Here is a 16339-nt window from a genome sequence, read left to right as displayed (position 1 = left end):
CAGCTGCGGTAATCGGAACGGTTCATAAACATCTCTTGGATTCGCCGATATCTCAATGGGGATGTTGCCAAACATCCCCACACTTGAATCATTGCATCCACTAGGATTGAAACGTAATAACCTGCCAAAACACAAACACAACACCACAACAAAACCAAACAAAGCAAAACAAAACTAAACAAAACACAAATACAATACTCTACAACCTCGGGCTGCCTCCCGAGAGCGCTAAGTTTAAAGGTCTTCAGCCAGACCACACCTGATATGCGTTATGGTGGTCTTAATGCACACTTACCCGCAGCATTTCCAACAAATGCCCGGAAATTTACATGCCATCTCCATAGATTTGTCAGTATATTTGGCATGTTAAAGCTGCTCCTACGGGCTTTGCTAGTCCACTTCATGACATATACCTTAATGTCTGGTAGTTTCACCCTTCTCATCTTGTTCCTCGAACCCTCTTCCCCACACTTGTTAATTTGAATCATTGATATGGGAAGAGGTTCGGTGCACATATCCATCCCATCAGCCTGCTCTACCTCATAATCTACACACATCATCTGATCTACAAGTGACTCTTCATCAGATAAAGGACTCATTGGTGTGGTATTATCCTCCACAACCTCCTCCTTCATGTGAGAATAATCTCTAATATCGTCAGGTAATAGTGAGAGGCGTTCTTCTATCTCTATCTTCAATTTTAAAGTATGACACTTAGATACCAAGCAGCTGATTCGGTCTACATCGGACAGGTTGGGTGTTGCTAAATATTGCTCGAGTTTGGACAAAGTTACTTCCAATACAGCAAGCTCTTTTTCCTCCTCGGTCTCATAAACATAAACACCCTTGGGCTCAGAATATTCTTTGGGATGATATTGTCGATATCCCTGATACGGTCTATAGATGCGCGCTTCCATCATCTTTTTATTCCAATACTTCGGGTTTTCCGAATACACCGGGCACACATCATAATCATAAGTGTGATCGCGACCGCAACAAAAACATAGACCATCCATCCTTGCCTCATAATAAACTTCCTCGTCCCGCTCGTATCCATATGAATAATAGTCATCCTCCATTTCTGATTCATAATCGTCAACGTATGATGGAGGTGGAAGCTGTGAAACATAAGACACCGGTTTTCCATGTGCCCTCCTGTAGTGAGCCTCGTGGCAACCAATACATGGATGTCGTGGACCCTCGCACAATCTACACGTAAATAAGCTGAAATTTGTGTAATGCCCTGTCATCCTGCACAACACAACTCAACTACCAAGTGTAAATCATGAACATAAAAGAAATCTTTTTGATTTTTTTTTATTTTTTTTTTCAAACTAACACATAAGATAACACACGTTGCGCACTACTCCCCGGAAACGGCGCCAAAATTTGACGTGCTGTCGTAGGTACACGCAAATTTAATCCCAAAAACAACTATAGATAGTGGTAAAAGGGTATCAAACACAGGGAGTTTGTGGAATATGTGCTATCTCGATGTATGTCTAACTTCACTAAAGTAAACTAAATTGAAAGAAAAATAAATTTCAATGTTTGGGTTGATTGGTTTTAATTAACTAAATTAAACTAAATTAGATTACAAATCAAGGTTAAGTTTTGTAACAAGATAAGAGGATAGTGATCATCCCGAGTTTCAGGTTTTAAGGGACAACTAACGTTCATGTTCAACTAGAAAGAACCACATAGACATGGCTCATGTAAGATCAATTGTTTGTGATGAAAGGGAACTAAGTACTCGGATTCCTAGAACGCGAGGTTGTTACCCGATGACCAATCAACACATATCCAACCCTAATCCCTCCCATGATATCTCGATTGCCAACGGCACCAAGAACGTATGGTTTAGAACTATGATCAAACATACATCAACAATTTACAAACAACCAATCAAACACCATAATAAACTAACAACACATGCACAGTCTAATATTCCAGAAATTAAAGAACAAACATAATTGTCACAAATAAAACCTTACATCCGAGACGATCACCAAGCAAACCTAGCCGCTCATAGTGTTATGAACCATTATCACAATCGAACCTTTGTCCATTGGAATCAAAAACAAAGTCTTCATGTTTAGATCACTCAAGAACACCTTAGAACACCCCAAATTCGCCCCTTAGGAGTTACAAAACGAATGGGAATGATTAGATTATGAAAAGGCACCATAAACAACCTTAAATGAGGGAGTTACAAGTTTCACGCTGGCCTCCACCGTAAATTACGGTACCACCTTAAGTTACGGTGGCTTAAAATGGTTTACGGTGGCTTTAAACTGAGTTACGGCATCAATTTTTGTCAGAGTCTACCGTAAATTACGGTACCACCGTAAGTTACGGTAGGCTTCAGCAATCAATTTTTGTTTTCTTCATAACTTTCTCGTTTCAACTCCGTTTTCTTCACCGTTTTCGCCTACGTTCTCGTAATTTCATCCTCTATCATGTTATCTTCTTAATTCTTCAATTCCAAAATTTTATCTTTTTCATTTATTCTCCGTCTTTCAATCTACAATCCAGTCGTGTCTATTCGAAGCTTTATTTCCATACTTTTAAGCTCTAAATGTACCTGAAACACAAGCAACCATAGTTATCTAATTTAAGACAATTACATGATCAAATGAGGGATTCACTCGTCTTTTAACACACTTAAGGGTTGTCCCATGGACCACCCGTCAGGAGTCTGTTAGTGCATGCATCTGTCGACTTCGTCTTGTATCGAGTCTTAGTCTTAGAATGTTAGATTAGGGCATGTTTTATGAGAAAACTAGGAAATGTATGTGTTTAGTGATGAGGTTTCGCTCATAGGGACAATTGCTTAGGGTTTTGCTTATGTGTACAAGGGGTTTCGCTTTTATGGACATTATGTCCATATGAGCGAAATACTCAGGGCTATAAATAGGCACAATGAGCGAAATCACAGTAGAGAGTTCTTGTTTTCCATACCGAGGTGCTGCCGGTGTGAGATTTGGATGTAAACGCTGTTATATCAATCGAAAGTGTGATTTAAGTGAAGATCTAGCTGTTTCTACGTTGGTTACTTGTTTTCCACACCTGTAACTGATCAAGACTCCTCTGATAGACTCGTTCGGGTCAGAATTCGATCCTACACTACATAGGACTGTATCCCTGCTGACTCAGACTACTTAGTCGAGGGTAACGTCACCTTCAAAAGAGGGGCCTACCATAATTTGCATTAATAACTTAATTAATTATCTTTCAATAATCCGACCCTTTAGGATTGTATCCTTGCTAACTTAAACTACTGGGTTGAGGGTAACGTCACCTTCAAAAGAGGGGCCTATTACAATAACTAAGATAATCTCTTAAACAAGTGCAAAAGTGCGAAAATAATCAAAGGTTACACTATACACGAGTCGGATCCAAGTGATTCATCTTGTCTATCTGTTTTTATTTTTATTTTTATTTTTCAGCATTTAGTTAGTTTTATTTTCTTAGTTTTAAAAATCTTTTCTAACTTTTTGATTTGATTAGACGTTGAGGATAAACCGGTACTAAAAGCTCTTGTGTCCTTGGACGACCTCGGTATCTTACCAACACTATACTACGTCCACGATGGGTGCACTTGCTCATATGTGTGTTTAGTGTTAGTAAATATCGTGTTCTATAAATTTAAACTTGGCTAAAAAGTGTAAAAAGTGCTTAAAAATACATCTAAATCATATACACACTTGCACGCATCAAGTTTTTTGCGCCGTTGCCGGGGACACAAGGATTTTAAGAAAGCTTAAATCGACGGCCTAATCTATTTTTCAAAACTTTTTCAAAATGCGCGCACATTTTTCTGCATTTTAGTTTAGTTTGCATTCACAGTAGCCTGAACACGGGGCCGTGTTCACTGAACACAGGGCCGTGCTGCACATTTTTAGTTAAATACCCAGATACAGAGTCTGAACACGGGGCCGTGCTCATTGAGCACGCCCCCGTGCTCAACGAGACCAGTAACTTTAATTAAAACGCCCAGATACAGACCCTGAACACGGGGTCGTGTTCACCAGACACGGGGCCGTGTCCAGCCTCTGTTTCCGTCTTTGTTTCTGTTTTCTGGTCCCGAGACTCAGTTGTGGTCTGCTGAGTGATTCTTATGGATCAATACTCAGGAGGTTACAACTACACCTATGAGGAGGATGATTATAAGAGAGAATATTGCACTAATTGTGGTAACCCGCACTCGGTACAATGTTGTAACTTATTTCAACCATCCACTTCATACAACTATCATGAGGAGCACAGGTACGAGCCATCGACTTCATACACATCCTATGAAGACCAAAGGTATGAACCTTCCCCTTCATACTCGTATTTTGATGAACCAAGGTATGAACCCTCATACTCATACTTTGAGGAGTCAAGATATGAGCCACCACCTTCATATACTTATTATGAGGAACCATGGTGTGAACAACCCACCTCATATGAGTACTATGAAGAACAAAATTACGACCCTTATCCATCATATGCTTACAATGAAGGACAATGGTGTGAACCATCTACTTCATATGGGTACTATGAGGAGCCATGGATCGAACAACCGGATTCAAGCTTTGAGGATCCCAATCCTTACTCTATCATCGACATAGCCGAGAGGATAGTAGAAAAACTTAAAACTATCGAACGATACATTAAAGAATCTCGCGCAAGGGAAGAGGAGTCCCGCGCAAGAGAAGAATTAAATAAAGAAACGATAGTTGAAGAGTTAAAAATGGAAGAACAAATAAGTGAAAAACCGACACATGAGCTAAACAACGAAAAAGGTGAGGCCGATAACGTTAAAATTCAAAAAGAGTCTAATTTTGAAGAAATTAATCTCTTGTCGCCTTCTTTCGAAAATCATTGTTTAGTATCAACTCATGCTAAGTTTTTAAAAGAGTTGAACACTAACACAAAAGTCGAAGAAATGGTAAGTGTTAAGTTAACTAACGATCAAACGTCACTAATAAAAGAAGACCCATTTGAAATTAACATTACACCGGTTCCATGTTTCTTTCAAAATTCCTTTATTAGTAATATCACAATCGATAAAAATCTTTGTGTTAACATAATGCCTAACTACATTTTCGAAAAGCTAAGTATTAGTGATTTTTCTCCACTTCAAATACCCATTTTTCTATCCAATCGGAAAGTAATAAAATTAATCCTTATAGTTGAGGATGTCTTGGTCCAAACAAATCAAATGGTAATCCCAACAGACTTTGTCATTCTTGATGACGCTCCTCTAGTGTTGGGACGACCTTTTGTAAAAAACACACGAAGCTTTGAAAAACCGGAAGTATAATAATCTATCTATTCAATTAGGGGCATTTAAAAAAAGTGTCGATCTTGAGCGATCAATGAAATATCCAATCGGCAATGATGACCCCCTAATTGAAGATGAGCCAGAACCACCCGATAAGGAGGGTCTAGCCAAGGACCCTTATAAACGTGGCGCACCACGGAGGCATTCCGCGGAACTATCCGTAGTTTTGTTTAGATTAACCTTTATGTTTTCTAGTTTAGTTTTTAATTTTCAGGAATAAAACACACTCGGGATGGTGAAGGATGCTAAGGGAAGCTTGAACCAACACCCCATACATAAAAACAGAGCCTTCCGACGATTTTTCTTCATTACAACAAGTTCAGCACGGGGCCGTGCTCACCCAACACGCCCCGTGCCCAAGGTTCTGCAGAAAATGCCCAGTTCAGGTAACTAGACACGGGGCCGTGCTCACTGAACACGCCCCCGTGCCCAGCCTTCTGTTTACTTTTGGTACTGGCAGTCTGGACACGGGGCCGTGCTCAGCCAACACCACCCCGTGTTCAGCTACCCAGTAACATAAAATCTTGTTTTTAACCCACTTTTACACATTTTAATCAACCGAAAAACTTATTTTTTGGAACACATTGAGGACAATGTGTAATTTAAGTTGGGGGGGGGGGGTGCTAAAACCTTGAATTTTGCAAGTCCTATTAACAAGCCTTACACAAAACTCTATTGGAACCGCTAATCACCCCAAATTTTTTCAAAAACTTTTCGTTTTTTTTACTTGTCTTGGTTTAATTTGGGAATAACAAGTTCTAAAAAGGTTATATTTTTACAAAATTACAACCGATAGCGTCGTGATAAAAAGAACCAACATAAGAAAATTATGAAAAGGCATGACAAGTCTAATTAAAATTTGATTATATATACTTGATCACATTAAAAACCCATTCCCACAAAAGTGAGTTTTGAGCCTTTATTGAGCATACAAATACATATCTTTAAACTAAATGCTCATTTTTTCATTTCTTGTGTGAATAGCCGCTTGGTTCTTACGACTCTAGAACTTGCCACGACGATACATTCCCGGTCCTTACCAACTTAAACCCGAGTAAGTAAATGAAGGAGGCATTAGGACTAACCCTTTTTCTTTCTACACCATTATTTTTCATTTTTTTTACCACCTACCCAAAATCCCCCTAGTTAACCCCTTTGAACCTAAACCTTTTCATTTCTTAACCCAAAACAAACACCCTTTTATCCACCAAAACCCTTTTTCATTTTAAACCCTTTATTTTAGTAACAAAGCTCGGTTTTCTTGTAACTTCTTTTATCAATAAAAAAAAAGAGAAAAATGATGATAATAATGAAGCCAAAAGAAATAAACAAACAAGGTTATCAAAAAGAACTTTGTTTGAAAAATTGCTTCATTAAAATAAAAAGTCAAAAAAAAAAAGTCTTACGAAAACAGACGCTTTTCGCCCTTTACTAACCACTAACCCAACCACCCACCTTTAGCCCAAGCCTAACCCTTCACCCAAAAAGTCCTCTTGATATTTACAAAGGTATAAAGTTAAAAAGGAGGAGGATTGATTGCTTAGCAAGCTTATGGTAGGAATAAGTTCCATGCCGCTCTCGAGTGATTCACTAAAAATACACATTCGGCCGAGTGTTGAGTGATCCCCCGTGAGGTATGTGAACTTGTATATAAATGAAATTTTAAAAAGGTATGTTATGCCCTAATAAGTAATTTATCCTATGAAACGTTCTAAATAAATCATAACGAATAGGATTGTAAATAGTATAAAAATAAAACCCAATAAAGATCTTGGATACCCGACACTCAAGACAAGCCCAAAACCTTCTCTTCTACCCATTCAAATTGGGAGTGTAAGCCACATATTAAAGAGTTTTGCTTGAGGACAAACAAAGATTCAAGTGTGGGGGTATTTGATGTGTGTAAAATCTCTCTATTATAATAAACCAAAGGTGATAAATCCTAGGTGTCAACATTTGAAGGCCTCCCCATTAATCTGATCTTAGCTGTCAAATTTCTAGCCAATCCACGTCATACTTTCCTATGTGTAATTTTGTGAGAATTTGCAATTTTTATGTATATTAATTAATGTTTCAAACTTGCTGAAATGTTTGGGCGGTCAAATCAGGCTTCAAAATTTTCATTCAAATTTCAAATCACGTGTCTCTCTTCGAAAAGTCCTTTTGTTGCTCTCTTCCCCCTTCTCTCTCCTTCATTCTCGAAACCCTAAAATCTACAGCAGCTCCTTCTCTCTCCTTTATTCTTTAACTATTCTTTCATCTTCATCTTCTCCCAGAGAAACCCTAAAAGGCAAAGTTAGTCAGATCTTGAAGACCTTAAATCACTTTTAGAGGGCTACAATCAAATGAACAAGAGGCTGAGAGGTATTGATTTTGTCATAATTGAAAGAAGGATGAAGGCGCAATGATGAACTGGGTTTTGATAGGAGTTTCAAGGGTAAGTTTTTGAGTGTTCTTTTGCTTATTGGCTCGAAAGAAATTACAGCAGAGAGAGAGAGAGAGGCAGGAAAGAGACACGGCGGCGACGTTTAGGGTTCCGCCGCAAACAAAACGACGGTGACGACTGTGGTTGACGTCGCAAGCTCCGGTTCCGGCAAGAGATAAGTGGATGCTATTGTGGTTAATAGTCATGATAAGAGGATGCAATGACTTATGTGTATCCCTTTTTGTCACCGTCCCTTCTACCGCCTTACCTAACCTTCTAATTCGGCCGTTTTGAACCTCCTTCAACCGGGTTTCAGGTATTCCTTTTTGTTTTTGTTTTTTCTTTCAGGCATTTCGTCGAACACTTGCTGGATAATGTATAGTTCGATGTTTATAAGTGTTTAGAAAGATTTTGGAATTTTGGGTATTATAGATTTGAGTATGGGTTCATGTTGTGTGCTATACATTTATTGTTATGTGTGATTAAAGTATTAGATTTTGTTAGACATCATAATCTATTGAGTGGATGGAAGTTTGCTCTTTCTAAAGAACAAATTTCAAACAAGAAAATATCTTTTAGGCAATTAGAAGTGACTTAAATTATCTAATTTATGGACTGATTTAAAATTGAATTGAAGTATGAAACTAAACTTGCAAGCTGGCCCTGTTAGAACAAGAAAGGTGTATGAATTGTGTGTGCTTAGTTGATATTATCTTGGCAATGGTTTAAACCAAATTCGGTTAAATTTTTATGGATTTGTGTTTATGTACTTTTATCAGTTTTGTGTGTTATGATAAATAATCTGCTATCTTTCATAAGTGTTTGGTCTATTTTAAGCAAACAAGAATCTAGATGCTTTTTTTAGTTTTTAAAAGTTATCTGAATTATGTACTTTTCCTCTATCCTCTATGAATATTTTTAATTTGATTTTGATTGTTTATAGGAATTAACTTTACACTATGTTATTCTTGATTAGTCATCAAACACAATGGGCGATTAAATTATTTTATACTTATTTTTATTGTTGATGCCGAATCTTTTTATTGATTGAAAGTGTACATGTGGAGGAGAATCACATTATTGATCAAGTTGTTGAACCACCAGAGAAAGTCTCAAGTTCCCGAGCCGAGTCCAGTTTTAGGTGTTTTATATATAACTTTCAAGTATTTGGTAGGTCGGTTGGGTTGTGTAGTGGGTAAAAAAGGGTTTAAGTCAACAAGGCTTGAAACGAGCTCGGTCGGGGAGAAACTGACCCATAACACATTATTTATGTGTTAATAATCTGAGATTACGATTGCATTAGGCTTTAATGATTGGCTGGTATACATAAACATTGTATGCCTAGAGGTTAAACTTATAGATTTCCGAATTAAGAGATGTTATTGATGCTTTTCTATGATTTTTTTTAATAAAAAGGAGAGCCTATTTTTTTACTTGGTGTGTTTTCTTTGTTTACAAAGAAAAGAAAAAAAAAGATCATTCACCAATTTATTGTTTATACAGGGTGGTGGTGAAAGCCTGAATCAACTCTATAAACGTTGTACAAATTCATTGCAAGCGATTGGCAGTAAACACCAAGGTAAAATTTTGTCTTACCCTCCTGTTTTAGTTTTCACTTAGATTAATGATTGTTGAGATGATAGGGGAGCGGGTTGTGGTGGTGACTCATGGTGGTGTGATCAGAGCACTTCATGAGTGGGCTTCTTTAGGTACAGGACACCGAGCAGGAAGGATACTGAACAGTCAATGTATTACACTTATCGGATCCCGACAAATAGGTCATCAAATCATGGGGGGATGTCAGTCATCTGAATGGAGCCGGGTACTTAGACTCGGGTTTTGGTGGCGATCGAACTTCCGGTTAGGCTTTTTCGTACATGTCCATTTGTTGACTTGCTAGATGCATTTAATAACCAACATGTCAAGTCTTTGATGGGCTGTGAATTAATTTCATCTTTTCTTAATTTCTTCTTTTTTTTGCAGGTTGCTGGACTTGCCATTGTTTCTGTTATTTGTTTTACCTCAAGTTCGGTTGTTGCTTTTTTCACAAATATACCAGTATGTACTTTTTGTCCTTGGGTTCATGTTTCTCAAGGTTTCTCTTCCGGGCCGGGCCCATGTCAATTTTTGTAGGTGCTGTATCATTGTGATTGGCGGAGCTTTAGAGGGATCTATGTCTCTCTTCTACTGATCGTATACTATTTTATAGGTAAACAATGACACATTTTCTTAAAAAACCTTAATTTAGTTGAAATATAGTGGAATAACAACATGTTTCTCCAGGTTCATCTGTACCTTCAGCTTTTGTATTATGGATAATGAGAGAACTGCCGCCTTCGGTTGCGATAAACGTACCCGAAGAATCAAGAACACTTGCTTTTGTTAGTGACTATTCACCTGCAACAGAACCCCAGCAGAATTGGTCAACGATTGCTACTGCACAGAATCAGGTTCGTTCAAATGCTTCATTTGTCGGTTAACTTCTTTGGGGCCTCAGTCCAAACAGTTGAAAGTGACCAACTGAACCGCACGGGTCCTATATATGTATTCGTATTTATAGATTAATTTTTAATATTTTGTAACATATATTTTAATATAAAGCTTGTGAATTCGTATCATTCGAAATCAATGTGCAAACCATCCCTCTAACTAATGATATCCCTTTTTTTTTCTAATTTATTGGCTTAAAGCGACCATACAATCACATTTCGATTTTATCAATTCTTTATATCTCTGTCTTATAAAATTGATAGTATTTGTTAAAATATGGCCATAACATTCATTTCAAAGACTTAGTGTTATATTTTTTGTTATAATTGTTTTTTAATACATGGTTTGTATTTGTGGGCTGAGGAAACAAATGTTTTGTTTATGGGCTAAGGCGTATAAGTCTAAGTGACCTAAGTTGCTCTTATGAGAATATGTTTTGTTAATGTTTTTTATTCTTAGGTTTTTGTGTGTGTGATTGAAATGTTATAATTTTCATTACAGTCACTAAAAGCAATCCACTATTTATATTTGATCATCAGGTGGTGGGCTCAGGATCCCTTTCAATCACAGCAACCCGCAAGCCATGGCTAATATGCTTTGGAGATAAATCTCATTAGTTTTGTAAGTAATCAAATCCCTTTAGTAGGAACCTTATTATGTAATATCAGTTTATATAGTTTATATGATTGTGATGCCATGTTGGAAAGCAATACATCTTTGCAAACAATGTATAAACAACCATCAAAGTAGATAATAAATGTGGAAGCAACTGAACTGGTAATTTTTTTCTCAATTTTTTTGTTCTGAGAGTTAAAGTGCACATTTAAAGTATATTTTAGCTTTCATATGGACTGTTAATTGATATATCATATTGATAGATTTAAAATGTGTTTTAACTTATAGCTTCATGGAATATATGATATTGTTAGATTTAAATTGTGATTAATTGATATACGAAGTGACATTATAACTTCTTATCAAGTTAATAGGCTTCATGCCTTATTCTTAAATTGAATTTAAGTGATTTACTAATGAATGAGAGTAAGGTCGAACTGGGATTGGGTCAAAACGGATTTTTGACCAAAAGGTCAGGCCTGATTGTATGGATGACAAAAATATCCGAGCCCGGTGGGTAGACCCAAAACCCGACACAAATGGGACAGGTATACCCGATACCCGACCCGATTATCCGAAAACCACATATCTGTTTACCCGAACTATATGCCTGATCACATACCCGAACTTTTTAATTTATATTTATATTTTCCATTAACCCTTATCTATTAGTGATTTATTTTAATATGTTCATAATATGAAAAAATATATTTTCTTTTAGCATATGTATTTCATGATAGTATTTATATTTTGTATGTTGTGAAGTATATAGATATAGGTGTATAAATATTATAAATTTATTATTAATTTATGATAAAATTTATAAGCATGTAATGTATATTTTTAATTTATAATCGTTGTTGCATAAATAAAATTATATAATAATTATAATAGTAAAAAATGTATTTGGAAATCTCAATATATATCTTTTAACAAACTAATGGGTATACCTGATATCCGCGGGTATACCCGGTACCCGACAGATAATTACCGACAAATACCCGATGGGTATTGGGTCGGGTATGAGGCACGATTTTACAACCGGGTATAGGTATGGGATTACCAATACCCGACCCGAACCTGACCCATTGCCATCCCTAGGCTTGAGTTGAAACCAGGTTGTATTATGAAAAAAATTATATCTTTTCATGGCAGTATCAACATATTCTCTAATTGGTCAAATGAACTTTTTAAAGAAGTTGGTAGTTCATATTCTCTACTACACGTTAGTTTGGGGTAAAATAAAACATTATTGTGCCTAACCTGAGTGTGCATAAATGATAAAATCATGAAATTAGTTATATGGTTAATGAATGTTGAACTTAAGCATAATATATGCATACTTATGATGTTTGACTTTAGGATGTCAACAAGGTGATATGAAGATTCACAATGTAGGAACACGAGAAACCAATGTGAGTTCATACCACCCCCTATCTAATATTGGTTGTATATTTGTGATCTTATATCGAGTTTTACTTATATTTGTTATATTGATTGAGAAGCATAGAATAGAGTGTAATGTGTATTAATTGAACTCCAAGTTTGGAATTTCATGAACAAATAGCAATACACAATATGAGGAGGTAATGTATTTTCCTACTTGGTTAATATCATGTTAAAAGAATGTATATTTGTATACTGGTTGGAAGGAAGTTTCAGAATGTATGTCATATGAGCATGAAGTGAACAAGGAAATGCTTTTACCGTTAGTTAATTTATTATTATTAAAATTTTGAGAATTTTGATGTGTTAACCATATGCCAAAGGGCGAAGACTTCAATATATCGCTTATCTTTTAGTACATGACATCAGTCATATATTTAACTTAAAATTTATGAATAACTCTTTCTGTTTATATAGTGGATTTTCGTTGTTGCGATACCCACATCATAACAAAGGTCTGGCCTTCACTGACAAAGAGAGAGATGCTCATTATTTACGTGGTTTTTTCCTCTGGTTGTCGATCACGATCTTCAGGTTTTTATATTTTTTTCTGTACTCGCCCCAGCTTCTGTTTTTCTACATCTTTTCTGAATTGTCAACTAGCCCAAGTGACTGAACGAACTTTGGATGGTTTGGTAACTCACACACCTATCTACGCCTAACGAGGTAAAAATTTATAAATTGTTACTAAGTTGTAATGGTTTTGTGATGTCAGGGAGCTGAGAGCCATTGGAAGGTTTCTATATAAGTACTCCTAAGCTGAAGCCGAAGAATATAATAATTTTCAAAGACTGGTAAGTGAGTCTTAGTTTAACCAGGTGCTTAATATCTACCTTGAGTATGTCATGGCGGCTTGCAAGTTCTTTGATGAATCATAGGAACCCAAGTTTATGGTGATTATGGCTTTAAAAACACATCACACCAAGTTTTTCCAAACCAACTCTTCCACCAGGTTTAATATTTTTTTTTTATTTAAAAAGTTGTGATGTTGAGATAACTAAACAAACAAAAACTAAATTTCGAACTCTTCCTTTGGTTACATGAACGATTTTTTACAATAAAGTTTGCCATCTTAAATACAATGGCTTCTACTTATGCGCTCAGAGTGGACCCATTGTGAGTGTTATATATCAAACCACAAATTTTATACTTGCTTAAAACGTATGATGATGGGATTATATGTTGTTTTTTATTTAGGGAACCACCCGACCCGCTCATTACCATGTACTTCTCAATCAGATTGGCTTCTCTGCATATTAGTTACATCCTATGTGTAAGTTGTATAATTAGTTAACTAATACAAATGAATTATAAATTCAAGATTAATGCTAAAACTGTTTGCATAACTTTGCATAATGCAGGTATCAAAGAAGCACAAGTGCTATTGAGAAAGTGAAAAGCGTTTCAGTATCAGGTAGGGTAAGGATTGAAAATAATTTTTTGAGGCTAAAGTGTCTGAATTGAACGGCTTTCTTCTGCCCTTTCTGCAGTGGATACGGGGTCAGGGCCAGACAGGTGGAGGTGCTATTTAGAAGGCTCGGGCGAGTTTACTGTTTGCAACCTTCATTACAAGCTACAAAGGTCTGGTGCATTCAGTAGTGGGTTATGTTTCTGCCAGAACAATTGGTCTCTTTTGAAAGTGATTTTTTTAGCGTGGAGGGTTGCTTTAAATGGGTTACCCACGTTGACAGCCTTACAGCAGAGAGGAATTGGTTTGGGCTCGGTCCGATAGCCTAATATATTAATTTCCAGGGTCTCTAAATATATGTAATAATTTCTTTTTCGGGTTGTCTCAAAATAAATGCACTGTATGGTATATTTTCTTTATTGGTAATGTTTGCCAAACATGATTGGTTATCCACTCATAAGAAATCATATAAAAAATTTCTTTTGTAAATATAACTTTTTTAACATAACCCATAACCCGTGAAGCTCACGGGTATATAACCTAGTGCAACATATAAATTACATCAAATGAGGCATAAAACTAACCCTTTTTAAGTACTAATGTTGGAAAAAGTGTGCTTTTGTCTTCCTTTTGTATTTTCATGGTTAAAAGAGCTTAGATGAACAAAAGAATAAAAAAATGCAGCCAAATCCAACATAAATAAAAAGAAAAGGAAGAAACGTGGCATGCCCGACTCCTCGACAACATCTCCCAAAGCAAAAACAAGAAGAAAGCTGAGCATGGGGCTGTGCTCAGTTGAGCATGGGGTTGTGCCCAGCTGAACACGGGGTGTGCCCAGCTCAGCACGGGGCGTGTCCAGCTCAACACGGGGCCGTATCCAGGATGGTCAGCCCTGGCACAAAAGACAAAGTGGTAGAAGCTTCTATTGCCCACCACGGGGCCGTGGTCAGCTTCCTACAGGCGCATTTATTGTAATTGCGAATTACAATCAATGAAGAAAGAGAGTGTCAGATGGACACGGGGCCGTGCCCAGGCTTTTGTTCAGCCTATAAATAGGAGTGCTTGGAGCCATTTCAACTCATCCCTTGGCACACCACATCTCTCACACTTCACCCACCACTCACCACCACCATAACACCATCATCCGCCACCATCATCCATTGTCTATCATAGAGTGTGTGAGTCGTCTCGGGATCCAAGATTGATCGTAAGAGTTCTTGACAATCAAAGGCCATGTTTGCCTAAGTCTCTTACATCACTTGTTGTAGACAAGTGTCTAGTGTAATACTTTTTATTTTTAATCTTTTGCACTTTTTATTTGGTTTTGTATCAATGACTTTAATAACTAGTTTCTTATGTTGAAGGTGATTCTTCCTTATCATTTGTCCGTGGTGTCTTGACATTAATTTACCGTCTATATAAAATAAAAGATTTTCACCATTCATATCTCCACGGTCTATATGGAGGTATGTTGGCTACCTGGTCGGGGGTTAAGGGAACGGTTTGGTAAGAGTCTTGCCCTTGTTCAGTGTTTAGAGGTCCTGCAAGGGACCTGGGTCAAATTTAGTAGGATCTCCTTCAATACCCATAAGTATTGGATGGCGGGGATCCAAACTCTTTGACCCCCTCATAAGTTAAACTACTATTAATACTATAACCCGGCTACTTAGGACTGTATCCGTGCTGACTCAGAGTACTTAGTCGAGGGTAACGTCACCTTCAAAAGAGGGGCCTACCATAATTTGCATTAATAACTTAATTAATTATCTTTCAATAATCCGACCTTTTAGGATTGTATCTTTGCTGACTCAAACTACTGGGTTGAGGGTAACGTCACCTTCAAAAGAGGGGCCTACTACAATAACTAAGATAATCTCTTAAACAAGTGCAAAAGTGCGAAAATAATCAAAGGTTACACTATACACGAGTCGGATCCAAGTGATTCATCTTGTCTATCTGTTTTTTATTTTTATTTTTATTTTTCAGCATTTAGCTAGTTTTATTTTCTTAGTTTTAAAAATCTTTTCTAACATTTTGATTTGATTAGACGTTGAGGATAAACCGGTACTAAAAACTCTTGTGTTCTTGGACGACCTCGGTATCTTACCAACACTATACTACGTCCACGATGGGTGCACTTGCCCATATGTGTGTTTAGTGTTAGTAAATATCGTGTTTTATAAATTTAAAACTTGGCTAAAAAGTGTAAAAAGGGCTTAAAAAATACATCTAAAGCATATACACACTTGCACGCATCAGCTAACATATTCATAATCCCTTATAATGATTTGACATTCTATAAATAGGGAGTGTAAGCTTTACCTACCTTGCATTCAACCACGCTTCTCTTTTCCTTCTTGATTCGTTTGACCCGTTTCCTCCCCAAGCTTTCACCTAGCTTGTTAAGCTACAAACTATAATCATTATTCACAAGGTGGTTAGATTAATCATAATTTACTACGATTCTTCCACCTTAAGCATTTTATATTAAAAAAAATTATGATTCATCATTTTATAGGTCTATTTGACTTTTTAAAAGTCAAATGCCCATTAGTATATGAAATGCACAACCAGGTTTATCAACTAGATTAGGCATTCCTTAATAACCCGGTAGACGCTATCT

At 36.7% G+C, this 16339-nt stretch overlaps 3 long non-coding RNA genes across 3 annotated transcripts; all 3 read left to right on the top strand.

The window, feature by feature from the left end:
- The first annotated feature begins 7801 nt into the window (after positions 1-7801).
- Positions 7802-9695, top strand: LOC110917539. Its single transcript, XR_002580638.2, has 3 exons — positions 7802-8073; positions 9261-9336; positions 9401-9695. It is a non-coding gene; the product is annotated as an uncharacterized LOC110917539 (long non-coding RNA).
- Positions 9696-9739: 44 nt separating this feature from the next.
- LOC110917540 lies at positions 9740-10054 on the top strand. Its single transcript, XR_002580639.2, has 3 exons — positions 9740-9783; positions 9891-9966; positions 10041-10054. It is a non-coding gene; the product is annotated as an uncharacterized LOC110917540 (long non-coding RNA).
- Positions 10055-12236: 2182 nt separating this feature from the next.
- On the top strand, positions 12237-14135 carry LOC110917538. The gene is made up of 4 exons (XR_004884022.1): positions 12237-12277; positions 13024-13102; positions 13506-13581; positions 13799-14135. It is a non-coding gene; the product is annotated as an uncharacterized LOC110917538 (long non-coding RNA).
- The last annotated feature ends 2204 nt before the right edge of the window (positions 14136-16339 follow it).

Source organism: Helianthus annuus, chromosome 16 (assembly GCF_002127325.2).
Source record: "Helianthus annuus cultivar XRQ/B chromosome 16, HanXRQr2.0-SUNRISE, whole genome shotgun sequence".
Lineage (NCBI taxonomy): Eukaryota > Viridiplantae > Streptophyta > Magnoliopsida > Asterales > Asteraceae > Helianthus > Helianthus annuus.
Note: the sequence above shows the minus strand (reverse complement) of the source record. Positions and strands in the feature narration are given on the sequence as shown.